Source organism: Panthera tigris, chromosome E2 (assembly GCF_018350195.1).
Source record: "Panthera tigris isolate Pti1 chromosome E2, P.tigris_Pti1_mat1.1, whole genome shotgun sequence".
Taxonomy (NCBI): Eukaryota; Metazoa; Chordata; class Mammalia; order Carnivora; family Felidae; genus Panthera; species Panthera tigris.
Genome location: NC_056674.1, coordinates 28,285,053 through 28,307,381, shown reverse-complemented (window position 1 = coordinate 28,307,381; position 22,329 = coordinate 28,285,053). Strand labels below are relative to the sequence as shown.

At 49.3% G+C, this 22,329-nt stretch overlaps 1 long non-coding RNA gene across 1 annotated transcript; it reads right to left on the bottom strand.

Annotated features, from left to right (window-relative positions):
• Positions 1-7,545: 7,545 nt before the first annotated feature.
• LOC122234153 lies at positions 7,546-21,943 on the bottom strand. Its single transcript, XR_006211917.1, has 4 exons — positions 21,867-21,943; positions 20,517-21,027; positions 9,304-9,389; positions 7,546-8,038 (listed from the first exon to the last, which is right to left on the bottom strand). It is a non-coding gene; the product is annotated as an uncharacterized LOC122234153 (long non-coding RNA).
• Between the last annotated feature and the right edge of the window lie 386 nt (positions 21,944-22,329).

The window sequence follows — 22,329 nt, the reverse complement described above, 5'->3', positions numbered from 1 at the left end:
CGCACAGACACACACATGCACAGGTGACCATGTGAGGTGACGGACCTATGAATTAACTTGATGGTGGGGATCTTTTCACAGTACACACATATCAAATCATCATGTCGTACACTTTAAATATCTTACATTTGCTGTCAATTATACCTCAGTAAGGCTGGAAAAAAAATTACCCTTCCTCAGCACCTGTCCTTTGGGGCCCTCATAGGAGATTAAAACCAAGCTAGAAATAAACAATCCAATTTATTTCTTTAAAACAATCCACTTTGGGGGCACCTGGGTGGCTCAGTCGGTTAAGCGTCTGACTTCGGCTCAGGTCATGATCTCACGGTCTGTGGGTTTGAGCCCCGTGTCGGGCCCTGTGCTGACAGCTCAGAGCCTGGAGCCTGCTTCGGATTCTGTGTCTCCCTCACATCTCTGCCCCTCCCCGCCTCGCACTCTGTCTCTCTCTATCTCTCAAAAATGAATAGACGTTTAAAAAAGTTTTTAAACAATCCACTTTAAAAATGAGTTAAGGGCTTGAGTAATTTCTCGAAAGAATATGTGCAAATAGCCAATAAGCACACAAAGAGATGCTCAACATCACCAATCATTAGGGAACTGCAAATCAAGACCACAACGACATGCTACTTGATATTATTAGGATGGCTGTTGTCAAAAATATAAAAAAAAAACCAGAAGTAAAACAAGTGGGGTAGGGATGGGGTAAAACAGGAGGCCGTGCGCATTGCTGTTGGCAATGTAAAAACAGTGCAGCAGCTTTGCAAGACGGTACGAAAATCCTCAAAAATGAAACATAGAATGACCATAGGATCCAGCAATTCTACTTCCGGGTATTTCCCCAAGAGAAGTGAACACAGAGACTCAAACAGACGTTTGGACACCCATGTTCATAGCAGCAATATTTGCCATAGCAAAGTGCAGAAGCGACCCCAGTGTCCTTCAGCAGACAAATGGATAAGCAAAATGGGGAATATGTGTACAATGGAATATTATTCAGCCTCAGAAAAGAAATTCTGACACCTGCTACAACATGGGTGAATCTTGAAGACACAGGCACTATGGTAAGTGAAATTAGCGAGTCACAACAGGACAAATACTCTAGGTTTCTACTCATATGAGGTACTTAGAGTAGTCAGATTCATAGAGACAGAAAGAATGATGGTTTCCGGGAGATGAGGAGGGGAAGGTGAGAAAGGGGAGTTAGTGTTCCATCGGGACAGAGTTTCGGTTAGGTAAGATGAAAAAGTTTTGGAGACCGTTGGTGGGGATGGTGGTGTGTGTATCGAATACCACAGAACTGTGCACTTAAAAATGGCTGTCATGGGCGCCCCTGGGTGGCTCTATCGGTTGAGAGTCTGACTTCGGCTCAGGTCATGATCTCTCGGTCCAAGAGTTCGAGCCCCGCGTCAGGCTCTGTGCTGACAGCTCAGAGCCTGGAGCCTGCTTCGGATTCTGTCTCTGTCTCTGTCTCTGTCTCTGTCTCTCTCTCTCTGGCCTTCCTCCACTGATACTCTGTCTCTCTTTCTCAAAAATAAATAAACATAAAATAATTTTTTTAATGGTTGTCATGGAACATTTTACGGTATGTGTCTTTTACCACACACACCAAAAAAGGAGACTATTTGGTCAAGTGCGAGGCCACTGTGCCCTCATTCATTGTGTAGATGAGGCTGAGCAGAGAAAGAACAGCTGTGACAGCAGAGGCAAGAGGGGAACTTAGGTGTCCTGACACTCCAACCTTCAGCCTGGCCCTTCAATTCAAGATTCTGGACTCCGTGACCAGCATCCCGACGCACGTCTCTACACAAGACCCTGCCCTTCCAAGGCTCTGGGGATCCACCACCTGGATCACTGACCCATATTCCCATAAAGAAAGGGACAGGCGTAGGAGATTCACAGCTCCAGGCGGTAGGTAGGTATGCCAAGACATAGCCCAAGCTTTACCAGAATGTTCCTTAACGTGAAAAACCTTGGAAGTTCCCCTGTCGCAATTCTGACCACAAATCCCTCATGGCACCCTGTTGGCAATTCATCAAGGAGTTGCGTGGATTTCACGCCTCTCTCAGCAAATGTGGTCTGACGCTCGGCTTCTCTAGCCAGCCAAAACCCTGCAAGACTGCCTGCTTTCAGAACCTATCTCAGAGCATCTCTCTGACATCTAGACTGGGATGGCAAAAAGTTGGCACATGGACCACTCTACACCCTCCGCTGCCCATGGTAGGCATCACTAATCAATCAAGAGTCTATTCCCCACAGAGCAAGGTAAATGCCCCTGAATGGTATCGTCATAGCCTCCAGCTGTCCAATCACTCAGCAGTGGCACCTGAGGTAAGATCTAGTTGCCAGTCACCATCTATGCCAATCGAACACATTCTAGGCTTTTGGGAAGATCCCTTCTATCTTGACCTCAATTTCTTCACCTCTAATGTGAAATGATTTTTACGTCCCTGCCAGTCCTGCCATCCAATGAATTCTATTAATGATGGACTGGACAATTCTATATTGTGGATAGCAGAGAGAAATTCCATAGGTTTCAAATGAAATTCTATGGTGTTTTACTTTTTTTGGGGGGGGGGGGCAATAGATCTGGCCTCCCCGTTTTATTTGCATCAGGGTAGGTCGTGAAGCCAGACATCGGGACCTGATTGTGCTCCTAGCCAGCGAGGTCACCAGTGCTTTCTGGGAGCCATTTCCCAATTCCTGGAAGGCCCCAGAGCCAAGTTGGTTCCTAACACTTCTCTTCGAAAACCTCCCAGAAGGAGAGAGTTAGGATTAACATTTCTGTCCCTCACATTGCCTCCCACATGGCACCCGACTTGTCCTCTGTCCTGGAAGGGCAGCTATGTCCCTGCAATGGCGCACACATAGTGTTTCTCATTTGCCTGCCGGCCAGCCAGCCAGCCAGCCGGGCGGCCCTCTCCACCCAGCCCCTGGCCAGCCAGCCAGGCTGCATCAGAGGGAGGGGAGAGGACAGGGCCGCCACTTGCCACCGCGCACTATAAAAGAGAGAGTATTAAATCTTGGCCCCCATCAGAGAACTGCCTTAATTAGGGTGGCGCCGAGCAGGACGCTGTAATTAACTGTGTGTCTGCGTTTCCATTTGAAACATCCATTTCCAGATCTTTGTGATCCAGTCTTCCAAGGGAAGCTCAGCCAGAAGCTCGGCACCCGCGGCCTCAGAAGGGAGGGATGGCCGCTTTCCCTGCTCTTTCCCCTCCTTGCCCCCCTCAGGGTGAGTCTCTGGAGGTGGGAGCCCAGGGTCCTTCTGATAAGGGTGTTTATTATGGGCTCAACGCTACTGGCTCCCAAAGCGAGGGAACGGTGTCAGCGCAGGTAAGATGTCCGTTAGTTTTGTTTGGCCAGCAACCATCATTCCAGTAACTTTTATTTTCTTTGCAACAACAGCTCTAGGGACGGGCCATCTGTAGCTCTAGGTCCCTGATCTAGGCTGGCCAATCAGAGTGTACCTCCCCTGGCCACAGTGATTGGTTCAGAATCGGTCATGTGACCGATGCTGAGCCAATAAGTGTCTGTGGCAGGACTCTGGCTGGAGTAATTGAGGAAAGGGGTATTTGGTGCTGGGGCTATGTTTGCTGCCTCGATGGGAGAGTCTGCCTGAAGATAAGGCCAAATTGGAAAAGGTATTTTTAAAAGATGAAGGGTGACAGAGAGAGAGAGAGAACTGATGACATCCTTTTAAATAACTGAATTCAGCCATACCTGAAGCAAAATACTCGGCAGACTTTTAATTATATGAGAGGCAATACATTCCGCATTTTTGTTTATGGCGACTAGAACAGAACGTCACTTGCAAGGTAAAGAGATCTGGTTCAAACAGGTCACTACATGGGCTCCATGAAATGCGGTCAACACGGATGTACTACACATCCGTGGTATGCCAGGCAGCGTGGAGAATACACCAGTAGACGAGAGTGGGCACCCAACCTTAGGGAGCTTCTGGCCTCATGGGGATGAGGAGACGTTAAGGGTAAAACCAGACTCACTGTTCTAGTGCCCCCCACGCATTGACGGCTTATCTTCCTTCTGGGTAACTTGAAGCACCGCCTGTAGAGGAGGGTGTCGTCTCTTTATTGGACAGCTGCTCTTGTGTCTACCCAGAAAGCAGTCCCTCTTAATCTGACCACAGTTCCTTGTGCCCGAGTGACTGGTGTGGAGTCACTTGTATGAATCAGCCCCTGGTTCCTAGAGTGGCCACATAACCAGATCTGAATCCTTAAGACACTATGCCCCCAGCCACAGTGACTAATGTAGGAATGAGCACAGGAATCAAGGTAGACTCATCATCATCATCAATCCTGGAGCTTTTTCTGGAATTGGTGGGGAAAAGATATTATTTTCCCTGGAGGTGCTAAGTAGGATATGGGCCTGATGCTACGGTGAGGGAGCACTCGCTGAGAATGAAGACAACAGAGAGCAAATTAGAGCCAAGAGAAAGACAATCAGAGAGTCTCTGTCCTGATAGCAAATATAGTTTGAGCACCTAGAACCAGCTGTGCCTGAAATCCAAACTTTTGGATAGTTTGAATGGGACTTCTGTAAGTACAAACCTAAATGATGTTGACTAATGCCCTAGGACTGAAGCTCCTGTCTATCAAGCCTCAGCCAAGCTTTTCATTCTTATCTCTAATAATGAGCTTCATACCCCAACTGACTGAACTGCTCCTCGTGCTGCAATACACCCAGCGCTTTGTAGCACTTTTTGCAGAGAAACTCTTTTCTCCCCTAACTGCCCGTGACAATCCTGCCCATCATTCAAGACTCACCTCATGGCTTCCTCCTCTGAGAAGCCCTCTGGGGGGCCCTCTTCTGCACCATACAGCAGCTCTGGTCCCTTGGACCTACAGATACACACCCCTGGCTCTCACCTTTCTTGTTGGCCAACGAACTCCAAGAGGGCTGAGAAATGTGTGGGACAATTTCCCCATGACCTCTTTCGAGCTTGGTTCCAAGCCTGAAACCAAATCCATTGCCAAAATTTTCGGCCACAGGCCAATGAATTACATTTTTTTTTTCTTTCCATAAGACTGAGTTGGATTTTTGACTCTTAGAACAAAGAGTCCTAACGGTGAAGGTGTTTTTCCCTTGTTACAAAAGTAATACATACCATTGAAGACAAGCAGAAAATTTGATACACACACAAAAGAAACCAAAAATTACTCCTAGTCCCCCCACCCAGAAACAACTTTGAGTACAATAGAGTAAATGTCCCTTTAGACTTGTTTCTGTACATATACATGTAGTATTTATTTAGATGAGATCCCACTTTAGTGCTGGTGGGTGCTTTTTATGTGTTTTACTCCTTTTTTTAAGGTTTTATTTATTTATTTATTTTGAGAGAGACAGGGACAGCGTGAGTGGGGGGAGGGCAGAGAGAGAGAGAGGGAGAGTGAGAATCCCAAGCAGACTCCACACTGTCAGCACAGAGCGCGACGCGGGGCTCGAACTCACGAAACCAGGAGATTGTGACCTGAGCAGAAACCAAGAGTGGGACGCTTAACGAATGAGCCACCCAGACGCCCCTATGTTTTTTTTACTCTTCTTTGAAATAGAACATGTATACAGAAAAGAGCCCAAATCACAAGGATGCAACTTCATAAACTTCACAAAGTGAACACATCTGTGACCAGTGTCAGCCAAGGACCTCCAGCTCTTTTCCAGTTCAGCCTGCAATCGCAGAAGGCATTGCTCTCCTGGAAATCGCCTCCTTGCCTCTCTTGAGGAACAATCCATTTGTTTCCAGTGTTTCGCTATTGCAAACAATGCTGCAGGGAACATCCGCTGTACTCACGTCATTTTGCACATGGGAGCTTATATCCCAGGATACATTGCTAATAATAGCTAACATTTCTTAAACCCTTTCTGCCAGGCACTGTGTTAAATGCTTTTAATGGCTTAGCTCACTTGAGCCTTTTAACAATTAACTGAAATAGGGAGTCTCATTGTCCCCATTTTACAGAAGTGGGACCGCAGGGTCAAAGGGCAGGCACAGTTTGCATCTTGACTCACATTTTCTAGCTGCCCTCCATACGACTGTACCAATTAATTCTCCCTCCAGCGGCGCAAAGGGTCAATTTTCCTTCCACGCTTGCCAGAGCTGGATACTATCAATTATTTTAATTGCCAGTCATGGCCAAACAGATAGGTGAAAAATTATAGCTCATTATAGACATTTGGTCATTTCTTTCATTTCTTTTTTTTTTTTTTTTTTAGCGAGACTGTTTATTTATTTTTGAGAGACAGAGAAGTGGGAGAGGGGCAGAGAGAGAGGGAGACACAGAATCCAAAGCAGGCTCCAGGCTCTGAGCTGTCAGCACAGAGCCCGATGAGGGGCTCAAACTCACAGACCATGAGATGATCATGACCTGAGCGGAAGTCTGACACTTAACCAATGAGCCACCCAGGTACCCCGAGGTGGTTTTTTTTTCCATTCTTAAGGTGATTTTTTGTGAACTAAAAGCCTGTGGGGGTTTTGTGGAGGGTTTTTGTTTTGTTTTGGTTTGGTTTTTTTTTTGCATTGGTATGACGTGACAATCATCAGCCATTCTCTTTATGATTTTCCATTTGTAAAGTGAGGAGGGAGGGATTAATCTGTTTTAAATGTGATCCACTTGGGACTCCTCATGGGCCGCTTGGGGAGGTGGCACCTGCAAAAGGGTCTCGCCCATCTCTTTCCTGGGCTCCTGGTCCCACTCAACCCAATCACTTGGATATTGGTTAAGGGTACCCGTCCTTTGAGCTGCGAAGCTCATCCACTTTTGCCGACCAACCAGCGAGGCTACTCTCTCACACAGACTTGAAGATGGGAACCCCTCTCTCTCACAATCTCGGGGGCGTCTCTTAGATTTTCTCCAGCACCCCTGACCTCTGAGTTCTTATCTGACCTGGTCAGTGTGGGGTCATGTCACCATCCTGCCTGCCACGTCCTGTCTTGTAACTGCCTCAGATAGGAGCCCCAGCCGCTGCTTCCCTGGACTGTCCCTCTCTCCACCAGCATCAGCATCAGCATCATTCACGCAGAGCTCTTGGTGAATATCAGCCTGGATCAGTTTGTAGGCGACCGGGGGGGGGGGGGGGGGGAGGTCATAGCATGGTACCACACAGGAACAACCCCGAACTAGGCATTCCTGTACTTAGAAGCCCTTCGCCTGCCATCTTCCTCCCCAGTCTGTGGTCTTCCACTGGCCCTGGTCCTCTCTCATACACTGGACACCTCTCGTTCCCCTTTGCTGGAATCTTCCCTCTAGGACTCTATCTAGAAATTTTATTTTCACTGGATTATTAGGCTACGTGTATCTGGCCCTCCTTCCACCATCTGCCTACTTATATATGTGTGGAAGTCATAGATCCCTGGTTTCCAAAGTGTGACCCCAGGGGTCCCCACGACTCTTTCAGGGGTTCCACAGGCTGAATTATTTTTGTAATAATACTGTAGTGGGTTGAATGGTGGTCCCCAAAATGATAGGTCCTAATCCCCAGAAACTGAATAGAAACTTCTTTGCAAAAAAAAAAAAAAAAAAAAAGGTCTTTGCAGATACAATTAAGGATTTTGAGTTGAGGAGATAAGCCCAGATGATCTGGGTGGGCCCTGAATCCAATGACAAATGTCATAATATAAACACAGTGCTATGAAAATGGAGGCAGAGAATGAAGTGACACAGCCACAAGCCTAGGGACATGGACAGCCACCAGAAGCCAGCAGAGGGAAGGGCCAGGTTCTCCCCTAGAGTCTCTGGGAACCGCACAGCTCTGGTAACTCCTGGACGTCAGGCTCGCGGCCTCCAGAACTGTGAGAATACATTTCTGCTGTCAGTCACCAAGGTTACAGTCATTTGTTACAGCAGCCACAGAAAACTAATACAAATCCCGCGATGGCCGGTGCTTTTCTCACTCTCGTTCTCCCAGGATTTGCACAGCGGAGTTTTCCAGGGGCTTCATGACATGGGATATTGGAACAAATTGAACGCAGAAGCCAATATGAGAACCCAGCTGTCTTCTATTAAGCCAGACATTAGAAGACCTGCAAAAACAGAAACAGTGCCACTCTTCTTACCAAATCTCTTTTGTTTTGGAAAATGGAGTTCTTTTTCATTAAAAAAAAAAAAAAAGTTACTTATGTTAACCTAAGGTGGAACTTTTTAAGATTTAATACATAAATCTTTTTCAGCATTCTCAGTTTGAATTTCAAATATAGTAAATATTGATAGCTCCATGCCACAAAAAAACAAGTTCTTTGGAGTCCTCAATAAATTTAAGAGTGCAAAGCTGTCCTGAGATGAAAGCACTTGATTATGATCTTAAGTAGATCGTATCTCCCTCACTCTCTGGTCCTACCCCTGCAAAATGTGCAAAGACAGCCTGCATTTGACTGCAATGGACAGAACACCCAACTCGAAGTGACTTACACAGCAAGAAAAATGTGTCATCTCACAGGCCAATGAGTCCAAAGGGTGGGCCTTCTGGGTTTGGTCAGTTCATTGGTTCAAGTGCATCACCACTTCCAACCACCATGTTTCTGCTGGTTCTGCTCTGCCACCCTTAGAGACCTGTCACCTCACGGTTACAGAATGGCTGCAGCTGCGCCAAGCATCATGACCTCACACAGTAATAGCCAAAGCAGGAAAAAGGAGATATCCTGTTAACCTTAAAAGTAAAACTGCCAGTTATTTTACCAGTAAAAATGGGTTTATTTTTAGGGAATAAATGGGAAGAGCAGAGAATTGCAATTTGGGACAAGAAAGCTATAGCAAAACCATAAACAAGTCCAGAGAACAAAGGAAAGGTACCCTCAAAGGAAAACAAAGGGGGAAGTAGGGAGGGCTATTATAAATAAGAAGTCTATGGGAGTACACTGGGAGTTCAAAGTCTAGTGGCTTTTCATTGGCTGAGTTGTGACAGTCTCCCATTGGCTGGGCTGTTGTCAGGATAAGAGGAAACCTTCCTCCTGCTGCAACAGCTAGAACAGTATTGACCGGCAGGGTCCTTCTCAGGCCTGCTGCGTCTACAATTGGCCCAAGTGGAAGGGCACAAGAGCTCCCCCTACTGGCGTCCCAATTCCATTGTTTTAAGTTTATTTATTTTGAGAGACAAAGAGAGCCAGGGAGGGGCAGAGAGAGAGAGAGAGAGACAATCCTAAGCAGGATGTGGGGCTTGATCTCACAAACCATGAGATCATGACCTGAGCCAAAACCAAGAGTCGGATGCTTAACCGACTGAGCCACCCAGGTGCCCCCTCCAAATTCCACTTTAAATGAGGTTTCCTTTATTCGGTTTCATAATCCTTACCTTGAGCCTCATTTTAAGCCAAGGAGGGCCCCTTCCGTGGCTTTTTCTCATGCTTCACTGGCCAGAATCGCAACACAGGCCCATCTCTGCCAGGAGAAAGGCATTATTGTGATTGGCTTAGTCTGGTCAAGACTGACCTCTTCAGAAAGATAGTCTCCCGCGAAGACTGGAGTTTTATTAACAAAGAAAGGAGAGTCAGGCTGTAGGAGATGGTCATGACACCCACCATCGTGACACAGGGATTTAGAGTCTGTGGAAAGAGGCAGCCACATTCATATCAACCTGGCCCTCCACTCATCAGGTATTTAGGCCACAGCCAGACATGAGCCCCGCTAAGGCCCTGCCCTCACTCCCATCCCCCACAGCAACACCAGCCCATGAGCCCCAGACCCACGGTACCTTAGTGCCTCTCACAGCGAGTTAGTTCTCCGTGCCCTCAGCCAGTGACCAGCCCTCCGGTCCTGCCCCCTTCCTCTGGGGACAACTATATCAGAGGCCTCATGCACCCTTCCTGGCCCCAGTCTTGCTTGGAGGCCACTCTTGTCCATTTTGACAGGTTTTAAGAACTCTGAATGTCAGGAAGGTGGTCCTCCCAGGAAACACCCAGTGTGTTTTAGAAAATTTCCCATGTTTTTCACATTAACCTTAAGCTCTGCAGTCTTTATTTATTTTTTTTAGCTCTGCAGTCTTTAAAATACTGTAAAGTTCTCCTTACCAGCCTATCACACACACAAACAGGTGCACACACACACACACACAGACACACACACACACACACACACACACACACACAAGGGTTAGGAATGACTCAGATTCTGGAATCTTTGTAATTTATCTGCTCGGCATCTTGGGCAGGTAACTTACCCACTCAGAGTCTATGTTTCTTTATTTCTAAAAAGAGGGTTATGATACCTATGTTTTAGGATTACTGAGGATTAAATGAGATGATGTATGTAAAGTCACTCATTGTCAAGACTCAGAAACTGTCAGTTGTCACACTGTCATTGCAACTCAACATCTGTACAGTGTTTCTAAGCCTACAGAGTGCTCAACCCCATCTTATCATCTGAGATTCACCGCACCCTAGGAAGCCACCAGGGCAAGGGTTATGCCCCCATGTTACAGGTGGGGCCGTTGAGGGCCGGAGGGGCCAAGTGATTCCGCCAAGGTCACACAGGCAACTCAAAACCAGTTCTAGTAGCCAGGCTCTCAGATTCCAAGCCCAGGGCCCCTCCCTGACCTCCAGCTGTGTGACCCGGATTGCTCAGCTCCCAAATGCCTGAAAAGTTGTGCAGGAATCAAGTCTGGGCCTTGGTGCCCACGTGGCCAGGAGTAGCAAGGGTGGCTGCAAATACCCGGGAGAGGGGAAGAGGGAAGTCGCTTCCAGTTCACAGCCCATGACCGGAGAGCAGTTTCTTAAAGGAACCAAGTAAGGAGAGACCTTCCAAGAATGCAAACCCAGAATATAGAAATTAAAAAGACGGGCACATTTGACAACATAAAAATATTGATCTCTTGTGAGGCAAAAGATACTAGAAGCCAAGTTAATAGACAAACAATAAATTCAGAAAAATATTCGTGATGCAGAGGACAAAGGGTTACCAGCTATAATATACAAAGAGCTCTTACAAATTGAAGAGAAAAGGGCAAACAACCCAAAAGAAATTATGGCAAAGGACATGAATAGGCAATTCACAAAAGAATGAAGCCAACTGGCCACAAACAAATGAAAAGATGCTCACACTCATTAGTGGTCAGGGAAATGCAAATTAAGCTGACAATGAGATATCACACAGGCAAATTTAAAAGAACAGTAACCAGTAATGCAATTGCTGGCAGGGATTTGGAGAAAGCTACATTCATATGTTGTTACTGAACAGGCAAATTATTGTAATCTTTTTAAGAAGAAAGCTGGCTACAGGAATTAAAACTTCAGGAGTTGTATTAAAATTTTGCATTAAAAAATATATATATATCTAGGGGCGCCTGGGTGGCTCAGTCAGTTGAGCTTCTCTTTTTTTTTTTTAATGTTTACTTATTTTTGAGAGAGAGAGACACACAGAATGCAACCAGGGAGGGGCTGAGAGAGAGGGAGACACAGACGCTGAAGTGGGCTCCAGGTTCTGAGCTGTCAGCACAGAGCTGGACGCAGGACTCGAACATGAACCATGAGATCATGACCTTAGCTGAAGTCGGACGCTTAACCGACTGAGCCACCCAGGCACCTGGAGTGTCTGACTCTTGATTTCAGCTCAGGTCATGATCCCAGGGTCATGAGGTCGAGCCCCACATTGAACCCTGCACTGAGCATGGAGCCTACTTAAGATTCTCGTATTCTCTCTCTCTCTCTCTCTCTCTCTCTCTCTCTCTCTCTCTCAGTGTGCCTGGGTGGCTCAGTCAGTTAAGGTCCAACTTCTGCTCAGGTCGTGATCTCCTGGTTTGTAAGTTCAAGCCCTGCATGGGGCTCTGTGCTGACAGCTCAGAGCCTGGAGCCTGCTTCAGATTCCATGTCTCCCTCTCTCTCTGTCCTACCCCCCCCCCCCCCCCCCCGCTCACTCTCTCTCTCTCTCTCTCAAAAATAAATAAACATTAAAAATATTTTTTTAATTCTCTCTCTTTTCCCCCCTGCCCGTCTCCCCCACTTGTGCTCTCTCTTAAGTATATGTGTGTGTATTTGACCCAGCAATCCATACCCTAGAAATCTATCTGATAGAAATGAAACTACCATATTCTAAGGACACATGACACATTATTATTCATAATAGCAAAAAAAAAAAAAAACCCACCTCAAAACAAAGCATGGCAGAGACTGGCACACAAGGAAGACCTTGTTTTCCAGCCTCCCTGGCATTTTGGTTGGGACCACGTGACTGAGTCTTGGCTAACGGATTGAGGGGGAAAGAGATCTCCTCTGCCTCCCTACTCCTGCAGTTAACTGAGGAGACCCCATGATTGGCCATGGAAGGAGCGGGAGCCCCGAGTCCCTGTCTGGAGGACACCGCCCCAGGGCTGCCCGACCACGCTGCCCTGGGACAGAACAAGAAATAAACTCTGGTGGTGATAAGGCGCTGCAGTTTCTGGACGTCCACGTGGCAAAGCCTGGCATGCTTCCATGCGCAGGCCGGGTGTCCGTCAGTAGGAAGTGACGGACCAAATGACGGCGTAGGACACCCTAGACTCAGCCTGCACGAAGAATACATTTGAGCTTGACCCAGGGAAGGCCACAGCAGAGGAGGAGAAAAGCGACCTGCAGGGAAGCGTCTGCAGTGCCTCCTTTTGGCAATCTACACAACAATCGAGGAAACTCTCTAACCGTGCATGCGTCCCGTGCACCTGCACGCGTGTGTCCTGTGTACGTGTGGCCCCTGAGAATCGACAGAAACACGGAAGGATCCTTCCGGCTTGCAAGCATGAGTTGGAAGGGAGAGGGAGAAAAGAAGGCGGGGGGGGGGGGTGTGGGGGGCCAGACAATAAAATGGAAAAAGCGCATTACCAGTTTGCACGACTACATTTTTGCATTTATGAATGGCAGATGTAAACAACAACAACAATGTTTCCGTATTAGAGAACAAAACCAATCTTCTCTAGTTCAAGGGGAAAAAAGGTGCTCAGGTAGCTGGTGCATGTAGAAGAGAAAGGGCTATATAAGCACCAGCAGCGGGATTCAGGAAATCTAATCCCGGCCTCAAATCCAATCACGCCTCTGTGCCTGAAGGAGTCTGGTCCGGACATCTCCCGGTTTGAGAGGTGGCTAAAAACAAGGAGAGAGGAAGGTAGCCAAACTCTAGGAACCATGCTGGTGTGGGAGCTGGAGCCAGAGGGTGGGGGCTGCCTCCCAGTCTTCTGAGAAAATAGGGAGCCTTCAAGTCAGCAGCACAAGAGTTTAGCCAGCATGTTGGGGAGAATCTTCTGGGACACAAAAGACCTTAGAAGTTACTAGGGTCCAAAGTCACAAACCAGGAGCCCAGAAGCCAAATCCAATCCATAGTCAGATTTTGTTTGATTTGCACAGTGATGTCCAAAGAATGCAAATTGATTGCCAATACATTTGAATTGGCAGATTTCTCTCTCTCTCTCTCTCTCTCTCTCTCTCTCTCTCTCTCTCACGCACACACACACTCCAAATTTAGTATCTCCAGCTTATAGTGAAAAAAGTCAGATTGTCTGGCCACGTTCCTAAATGGCAGCACTGGGCCAGGATCTGGGGAGTGGCTCCCCACTGTAGACAGAGTGCGAGCTCTTCGGTTTGCTACAGTCCTCACGGTGCCCTGCTGCTGCACCCACTTATATATTAACCAGCCAGCCCCGAAGTCACATTTGTGGGTGTGACTCCATACCTCCATCAGGTGTGACCCCTCCTACCCACCAGCTCTGGCTAAACAAAGTGAAACTCACATTCTGTGGGCTTCGGCACAAGACAGACGGGTCCAGACTCTGGCTCTGATGCCCCTTAGTATCTGCAATGCCTGGGCACCCTGTTGGCTTGGCTAAGCTGGAACCACATCGCCCCCGAATTTCCAAATGGCTCTGAGTTAGCGTTGGCCGAAACAGACCTGTGGGTGAGCTGCAGAAGGTAGAAGTCTAGCACACCCACGTTCTTCCTGCTCCCGAGGCCAGTGTAGGGCTCCGGGCCCCGTGGCCACTTAGCCGTGCTACCCCTGAGCCACTGCCCCACCCTGGCTTCTCCAGCAACTTCCAGACCTCCTCCAGCCTCTCCCAGTGCTGGCCGGGCTGTGGGGCAATTTTCTGGCGAAGGGCACCAGCTTCTCCTGTGGGTCATCCACGGCACCCAGGTTGGAGAGGATGAGAGACAGACCCTGCATCCAGTCTGTTCTTGCAGCCATCCGCACCCAGCTTTCCTTCCCGGGAGGCTCGTAGAGAGGGACTCTGGGCTCAGCCCCAGATGCAGATGCAGATGCCTGCGTGATGCTTATGGTCCATCGCCCATAATAAATCCATTTTCTGTATCGCTCGTACAGGTTCTGCTTCCCTGATCCAACCCTGACATATCTGGGTGATCTTAGACAAGTTACTTAACCTCTCTGAGCCTCACTGCCCTTGTGCTGAAATGCCAATGATAACACTACACCTTCATATGATTATAGCGAGGATGAGACGGGCAAATGTATGCAAAGTGGTTTGCTGGCAGGTAGCAAGTGCTCAATAAATGCACGTACTTTAAAACGACAATGTGTGTGTGTGTATGTATGTATGTACTTTATTGTTTTTTAAAGTAGGCTCCAGGCCCAGTGCAGAGCCCAACCCAGGGCTTGAACTCAACAACTCTGAGGTCAAGACCAGAGCCAAGATCAAGAGTCAGACATTTAACTGATAGGTACCCCCCACCTGAGTGTTTTTAAATGGGAGCTGTGCATTTACCTGTATGACCTTGAGAAAGAAAGAAACTGAAGACACCTAGTCTGGTCTCTCATCATCTAAAGTAACAATACCTCTGGGGCACCTGGATGGCTCAGTCGGATAAGCAACTGACTTCGGCTCAGGTCATGATCTCACAGTTCATGGGTTTGAGCCCCGCCTCGGGCTCTGGGCTGACAGCTCAGCGCCTGGAGCCTGCTTCAGATTCTGTGTCTCCCTCTCTCCCTGCCCCTCCCCCACTCATGCACGGGCGTGCACGTTCTCTCTCTCTCTCTCTTTCAAAAAGAAATAAACATTTTAAAAAATTACAAAATAGTTCTTTCATTTACATTTAGTACAGTCTCTCTTAGATAGGGTCCCCAGGGACCAGACAATGAAATGGAGATCTGTACAGGGGTCAGGTATCATCCCAGAACCCCCATCCTGAGGCTAGTGAGGTCAGGGTTGGGCAGAGGGAAGGCCGGGCTGCCGTGCCTGGAACAGAGGCTTCGGCCGACCCCCAAGGGAGCTTTGGAGTCCCAAAGGCCTTCAGAGCTGTCACAGACATAGGCAGGCCCTGGAAGCCTCATGGTACACTTGGACCACCCCCAGAGAGTGGGCAGAAGCAGGGGCAAGGGTGCTCCCCACGGTCAGGGGGAGGGACTCACCGGAGCCGGCGGCACCAGCACTCTGAAGCCGAGGGCGTGAACCGCCATCCTGCAGGTGCTCTGGGCAGCACATCACAGCATCTTACTAGACCCGATGTCTTTTAATCTACTGACCATCAAGCAAGATTAAGGGATGGCTGTTTATAAAGTCAGACTCACTGTCTTGCTTACTCTGCGTCTCACTGCCTGGCAAGGAGACACCTTGAAAACTTTGTGCCCTGACTGGGAGATTCTGGAGAACGGCTGAGAGGCAGATCCTCTTTGTAACAAGAATGTGGCACTGATCACTGGGGTCCAGAGTCACCCAGCTGAGGGTAATAAATAATCAGCATGGGAGACAGACATGGCCTGACCATCTGAGCCGGCCAGACTGTGATACGTGCCACAGCAGAAGGTCGAGCCTGTGATCTTTTCCTCTCACTGGCGTGCCACGAGGGCACGGGCTTTGCTTTCCTTGTTGCTGGGTGACCTGTACACGGCACAAGACCGGCATAGAGTAGGTCCTCAAAATGCACCTGTGGAATTAATGAAAGAATCAATGGATTCAGTCTTGAGCTGCATTTAAAAGCCCGTTTCGGGGCACCTGGGTGGCGCAGTCGGTTAAGCGTCCGACTTCAGCCAGGTCACGATCTCACGGTCCGTGAGTTCGAGCCCCGCGTCGGGCTCTGGGCTGATGGCTCGGAGCCTGGAGCCTGTTTCCGATTCTGTGTCTCCCTCTCTCTCTGTCCCTCCCCCGTTCATGCTCTGTCTCTCTCTGTCCCAAAAATAAAATAAACGTTGAAAAAAATAAAATAAAATAAAATAAAATAAAAGCCCGTTCCTCGGGGGCCTGGGGGGCTCAGTCAGAGAAGCGACTGACTCTTGATTTTGGCTCAGGTCATGAGGTCACAGTTTGCAAGGACGAGCCCTACGTCAGGCTCTGTGCTGACAGCATGAGCCCGCTTGGGATTCTCTCTTTCCCTCTCTCTCTCTCTGTCCCTCTCCCGCTCGCATGCACTCTTAATAAACATTTTTCAAAAATTAAAAAAAAATAATAAATAGAAAATAAAATAAAAGCCCATTCCTCTTTTCCTCCTTATCTTTGTATCCTTGCACAGATAAAAGACACAACAGGTGCAACCAGCATTTTCTCTGCAGGATGTGAAAATGCCTCTGCTCATTCTGATCGCACCCTTTGCCCACATTTCCCCAAGTCCCGAAATGTGCTGCTTCTCTTCCTCCTGTAATGCTGAATTCCCCTTCCTACAGGAAGTTTTCCACCACTACGTGACCCGCCCCCCAACACACACGCGCGCGCACACACACACACACACACACGCCTCCCTGAAGAGCAACTGTGGTTTCTGAAGGTCAGGACAGAACAACCAGAAGGAAAGGCTCAGAGTCTCAGCTCCTCTCTTCCCACCTCTGTCTCCACAGGTGTCTGCCCCCCGCCCCCCGCCCCGTGTCGCCACAAACCCACATAAGGTGTTCTCCTCAGATCTGTTAGAGTCGTCCAACCAGCCGTAGTGACTGATTTCAGGATCTGCATGTGATACGATTCTGGCCAACGAGGCCTGAGGAAAGGAGGCTGGGGCTTTTGTGAAAAGTTTCCTCACTGATGAAATGAGATGTACAGGAAGAGACAGCCCCTTTCAGGGGCCAGATATTGTTACATTTGGAAGGGACCCGGGACCCGTGGCTGCCATCTCGTGCAGATGAGAGCAGCCAGCCTGAGCAAGCAGATACAGAAGAGGATTCTGAGTAACTCGACCCGACTGTAGGGACAGTGTGGCTACCCTCCTAGACCCCCTGGGTGCCTTCTGCCTTCCCGTGCAGCTGTGCCCCACTCCCGGCTTCTCTGCTTTGCTCCTAATGGTTTGCACCTGCAACTTCCTTCGGAGGCCTGCCTTTGCGCCACTGGAATCACTTGCTTGCAAAGGAAGGGAGCCATAGTCCGTGCCTGGGGTGGGGGGGGGGCTTTGCTCTGTCCTGCTGGACATGGGCAAAGAAGCCCGTGGTCCCCCGGTCACCGGCAGTCTTCTTACAGTCATCTGGCTTTGTAGGTAGGAGGCAGCAGTAGAGAGACAGAAAGAATGATATTGTTGAGCTGCTGATTATCATGGGCACAGCCCACCCTATTTCTAGACTTCTGGGTGGGTGAAAGAATAAAACTCCTGGCTCTTGAAGCCAGCTTGCGGGGGGGGGGGGCAGGGCAGGGGGTTCTGGGGAATGCAGCCAGAGAATTCTAAGTTACTAAAAGTCATACTCTTGTTAGTGTGACTGCTACACACACACACACACACACACACACACACACAATGCATGCACATACTCAACGATATGCACAAAACTGCAAGATCAATTTTCAAAAATCCAACCACTTGCCTGCACACCAACCAAACCGATTTGAAGTAGAATAGCACAACCGCTGTGGAAACCAGTAGGTTCAAAAAATTAAACATGAGAATTATCATTTGATCCAGTAATTCCACTTCTGGGTATATACCCAAAAGAATTGAGAGCGGGGACTCAAATGCCGATTTGTCCACCAATGTTTACAGCAACATGACTCACAACAGCCAAAAGGTGAAAATAACCCAAATGCCCAACAACGGATGGATAAACAAAATGTGGTACATCCATACAGTAAAATTATTCAGCCTTAAAAAGGAATGAGATTCTCACACACCTGTTACAACATGAATCGATCTTGAAGACATCATGCTAATTGAAATAAGTCCGTCACAAAAGAACCAATATTGTCTGACTTCATTTATATGAGATACATATAATAGGCAAACTTATAGACATAGAAAAGAGAGTAGTGGTTTCCAGGGACTGGGGGGAGAGGGGAACGGCGATCATATTTAAGAGGGCCAATTTGGGAAGAGGTAAACATCCTGGACATGAATGTGGTGATGTGGCAATGTGAATGCACTTAATGCCACTGAGCTGTATACTTTAAAATGATTACAATGGTAAATATTTATGTATTTTACCCCAATTTTTTCTAAAGATTTGAAAACATATGAGAGAAAAAACATTCTCTTCACAATAACAACAACACACAAGCCACCTTGGAATAAACCCAAAGCAGAAATTCACAGGACTCTGGAGAAAGCCATAAAACTTCACTGAGGAGATGTAACAATTGATCTGAATAAGTGGGGATATACCATGTTCATGGAGGAAAAGACCCAATGTCATAAAGAGGACAAATCTTCCCAAATTAACCTATGATACGATGCAATTCCAACCCAACAGTATTTTTCATTGAACTCACTAAGCTGTTCTAAAAATTCCTATGGAGGACCATAACCCAAGAACAGCATACACCCAAACAAGTACACAAATTAGAAGTGAACAACTCAATGAAGTTTTACAAAGTGAACACACCCAGGTCACCCAGACCCAGATCATGAAACAGAATACTGCCCCAGAAACTGCCCTTTTGCCTCCCTGCAGTCACTACCATCTTTTTTTATTTACTCATTTTTAAGAGAGCGGGGAGGGGCAGAGAGAGAGCGAGCGACAGAGGATCCGAAGTGGGCTCCGTGCTGACAGCAGGGCTCGAACTCACAAACCGCGAGATCATGACCTGAGCCGAAGTTGGATGTTTAACCAAGTGAGCTGCCCAGGCGCCCCAGTACCAACTTTAAGGGTACTCCACTCTCCTGGCCTCTATCCTAATCAACAAGCTTTGCCTGGTTTTCAACTTTCTATACCTAGAACCACACCACATGTACTTTTTGTATCTGGTTTCCTTCACTCAACATATGATTGTGCAATTCATCCATATTGTTGCCTGAGTTGTTGATCATTTATTCTCACTTCTGTGTAATATCCCAATATACGACTATCTCACTACATATTTATCCATTCTACTCTTCACAGGCATTTGGGGAGTTTCCAGCTTGGAGATTTCACAAAAAGCATTCTGATACTTGTCTTTTGATCCACATTTATGCACAAATTTGGTGAGCATATTCCTGAGATTGGAACTACTGGGTTAAAATTTTTTTTAATGTTTGTTTATTTTTGAGAGAGAGGCAGAAAGGCAGAGTACAAGTCGGGGAGGGGCAGAGAGAGAGGGAGACAGAATCCAAGGCAGGCTCCAGGCTCTGAGCTGTCAGCTCAGAGCCCGATGCGGGGCTCAAACCCACGAACCGCAAGATCATGACTTGAGCCGGAGCCGGAGGCTTAACCGATTGAGCCACCCAGGCACCCCAAGAATAATTTTTAAAAGAGCAGAGGATGTTTGTGGTGGCCGGGGTGGGGGGGGTAGTAGGAATGGGGTGGTCTTGCCCTACTGGAGATCAAAGTAAATTATAAAGCTATAGTAATTAAAAGGCACACATACTAGCACATGCTCAGATCTACACACACACACACACACACACACACACACACACGAGCACACGCAGGCATGCCTGAGGTACTCATGTACAGGCATACATCCATACACAGGCATGCACTCCCACCCCACATACTCCACGAGTCAGCAAAGACAACTCACGGCCGGACTTCCCAGACCAGATAACTGACTGTTGCGGTCCCTTTCAAGTGGTATCAGAGCACAGGCCTGCAAGTATCCAGGAGACGGCTGATGGAGAAGGGGAAGAAGAGAGAGCGCCCCCCCCCAACCCGCCCACCGGCTTTAAAGGGAGAACAAAGTGAGCGGGATCAGAGGGTGCAAGGTGATGGCAGCGATGCTGAAGCCATTTATCACTGCCAGATGTGTGAAGGGTCAGGCTGTGGGGCCCACTGGGAGTGCCAGCGGGGGTGCACGGACCCCAGACACAGCGAGAAATAACCTGTCCAGTTGGCGAGGGACCATAGAAGGGCTGCCAGGACTCTCTTCGTAACAAAATGACAATGTGCTTTCTTTTTCATCCAGGCCAAAAGGGGCCGGGGGCCAGGGCAGAGGCAGCGACAGCTTAATAAAGGGCCGTCAGTCAAAACTCTAAAAATACCCTCCCGCTGCCAGCAGGCTTACTCCTGCACCCGCCTGCGGGCTTCCTGCCGCCTGAGTGGTCCTTTGGTGACACATAAGGACAAATGTTTGCCCAGAGAGACCTGGTGTCCAGCAGCACACATGGTCCCACTGTGGCATCTGCCCTCTCCCCTGCCCCCACCCCTCCAGAACCCTCTAGCAGGCACACCCCTGGCCAGAAAGGGGCTCACGAGGGTCCCGGAGAGAAGGCACACCTCCGCTCTGGCTTCTCCATCCTCTTGGAAAACGCGAACAGATACCTCTCCTTGCAGGTGGCTCTCGACCCCAAAGCCAGCCAAGTTTCACAGGGGATCCTGGGGACTGCCAGTCAGACGGGGGTGGCACCACAAGCTTCAGGCGAGCTTCCGGCCTGCGACCAAGAACCACCTCTGCTTCTGCCAGATTCCCAGTTTGATTGGGGAGGATCAATCCCTGTCCTCGGGAAGATCCCAGAAGCACAGCCTCTGCTCTGGAAGCATAGCTGGTCTGATGGAGAAGGCTCAACTCTTGCCAATCCGATGAAGGAGGTGCAGCTTCCCAAAGATAGGTTCCCACACAGTGGCAATAGCAGACTTTTAACCAGATGTTAGCGTCCTCAAACTTTATTGCGTGTCCAATTCACCAGGGATCTTTTAAAATACAGATTTCACTCTGCAGGTCTGGGGAGGGGCCTGAGATTCTACATTTCTAATAAGATTCTGATGATGCCAGGGCTCCTGGTGGTACCTGAGTAACGAGATAAGAGATGAGATGTACCCAGGGTGTAGACAGCTAACTTCTATCGGCTGTTCTGCTGACAGAAAGAGCCCTGACCTGGGGCTACCGGGGAGGGCTCCTTGGAGGGAGTAGGGTAGAATCTGATGGATAGAGGGAGAACTCTGGAGCCAACTGGCCTTAGGTTCAAATCTTGCTTCTGGCATTTATTAGCTGTGTGGCTCTGGGCAAATTTCTTGACCTCTCTGAAGTGAGGGAAACGGCCACGCCCACCTCACAGAGTGGTGTGGGCAGACGAAGCACTAGCACACGCCTGGCACACGCCTGGCACATGGGAGGGGCTCGAGACACGCCAGCCACTGCTTCTGTAATAAACTATAACCATTGTGCCCACAACGGGGAGGGCTGAGCTTCAGAAAGAGCTGGAAGAAGGCTGCTCCTAAAGGCAGGGATGCAGAGAGGCCCTGGGAGTCAGATGGCCATAGACGTGCCGGACCAGCCCTTGATCTTTGTGAGCCTCAGTTTCCTCCCCCTGTAAAATGGGGATCCTAGCATCGCCCGTCTCTAGACGCAATGAGAGGTCAGGAAATCACACACTGACAGCAGAGCACACAGTAGGCGCTCCATAAAGCGCTCTCCGGGGTGGGGGCGGGGGTGGGGGACGGCGGTGCGAGGGGCCGCCCGCCCCGGGCCTGGGGCCGGCGGAGCGCAGGAAGCCCGCGCGCCCGCCCCGCCCCCACCCCCACCCCCCACCCCCACCCCGAGGCCGCCTTTGAGCCCGGCGCCGCGCTTTGAAGTCCCAGATGGGCCGGGAGGAAAGAGGATCCTCACGCCCATCCCCCAGCCCGCACCTGGATAAACACGCGCCGCCGGCCCCGCCGCCAGCCCCGGACCGACGGCCTGGCGGCAGGGACGGCCAGGCGGCCGGAGCGGCCCGGCAGCGGCTCACTTCAAAGCGCCCGCGGCCGCCAGCGGGAGGGGCCCTAATCAGGCCCGGCTGCCGCCGCGCGGGCGCTCCGCCCCGCCCACCCCGCCCCGCCCGCGCGGCCCGCGCCGCCCGCCATCTGCTCCGCGTTAGCGCGCACGCCGGTGGGGGCGGGGACGCCGCGGCGCGGTCGCGGGCCGGCGGACCGGCGAGGCTGAGGCAGTCGGCGTCCCCTGCGAGTTCCTGACATCGCCACTGCATTCGTTCCGTCGCGCATTCAGCAAGTACTCAGGGCGTGCCTGGTGCGGGTGGGGGGCAAAGGAAATACAGTTCGTTCATTCGTTCATTCATTCATTCATTCATTCAACGAATATTTATTGAACTCCTAC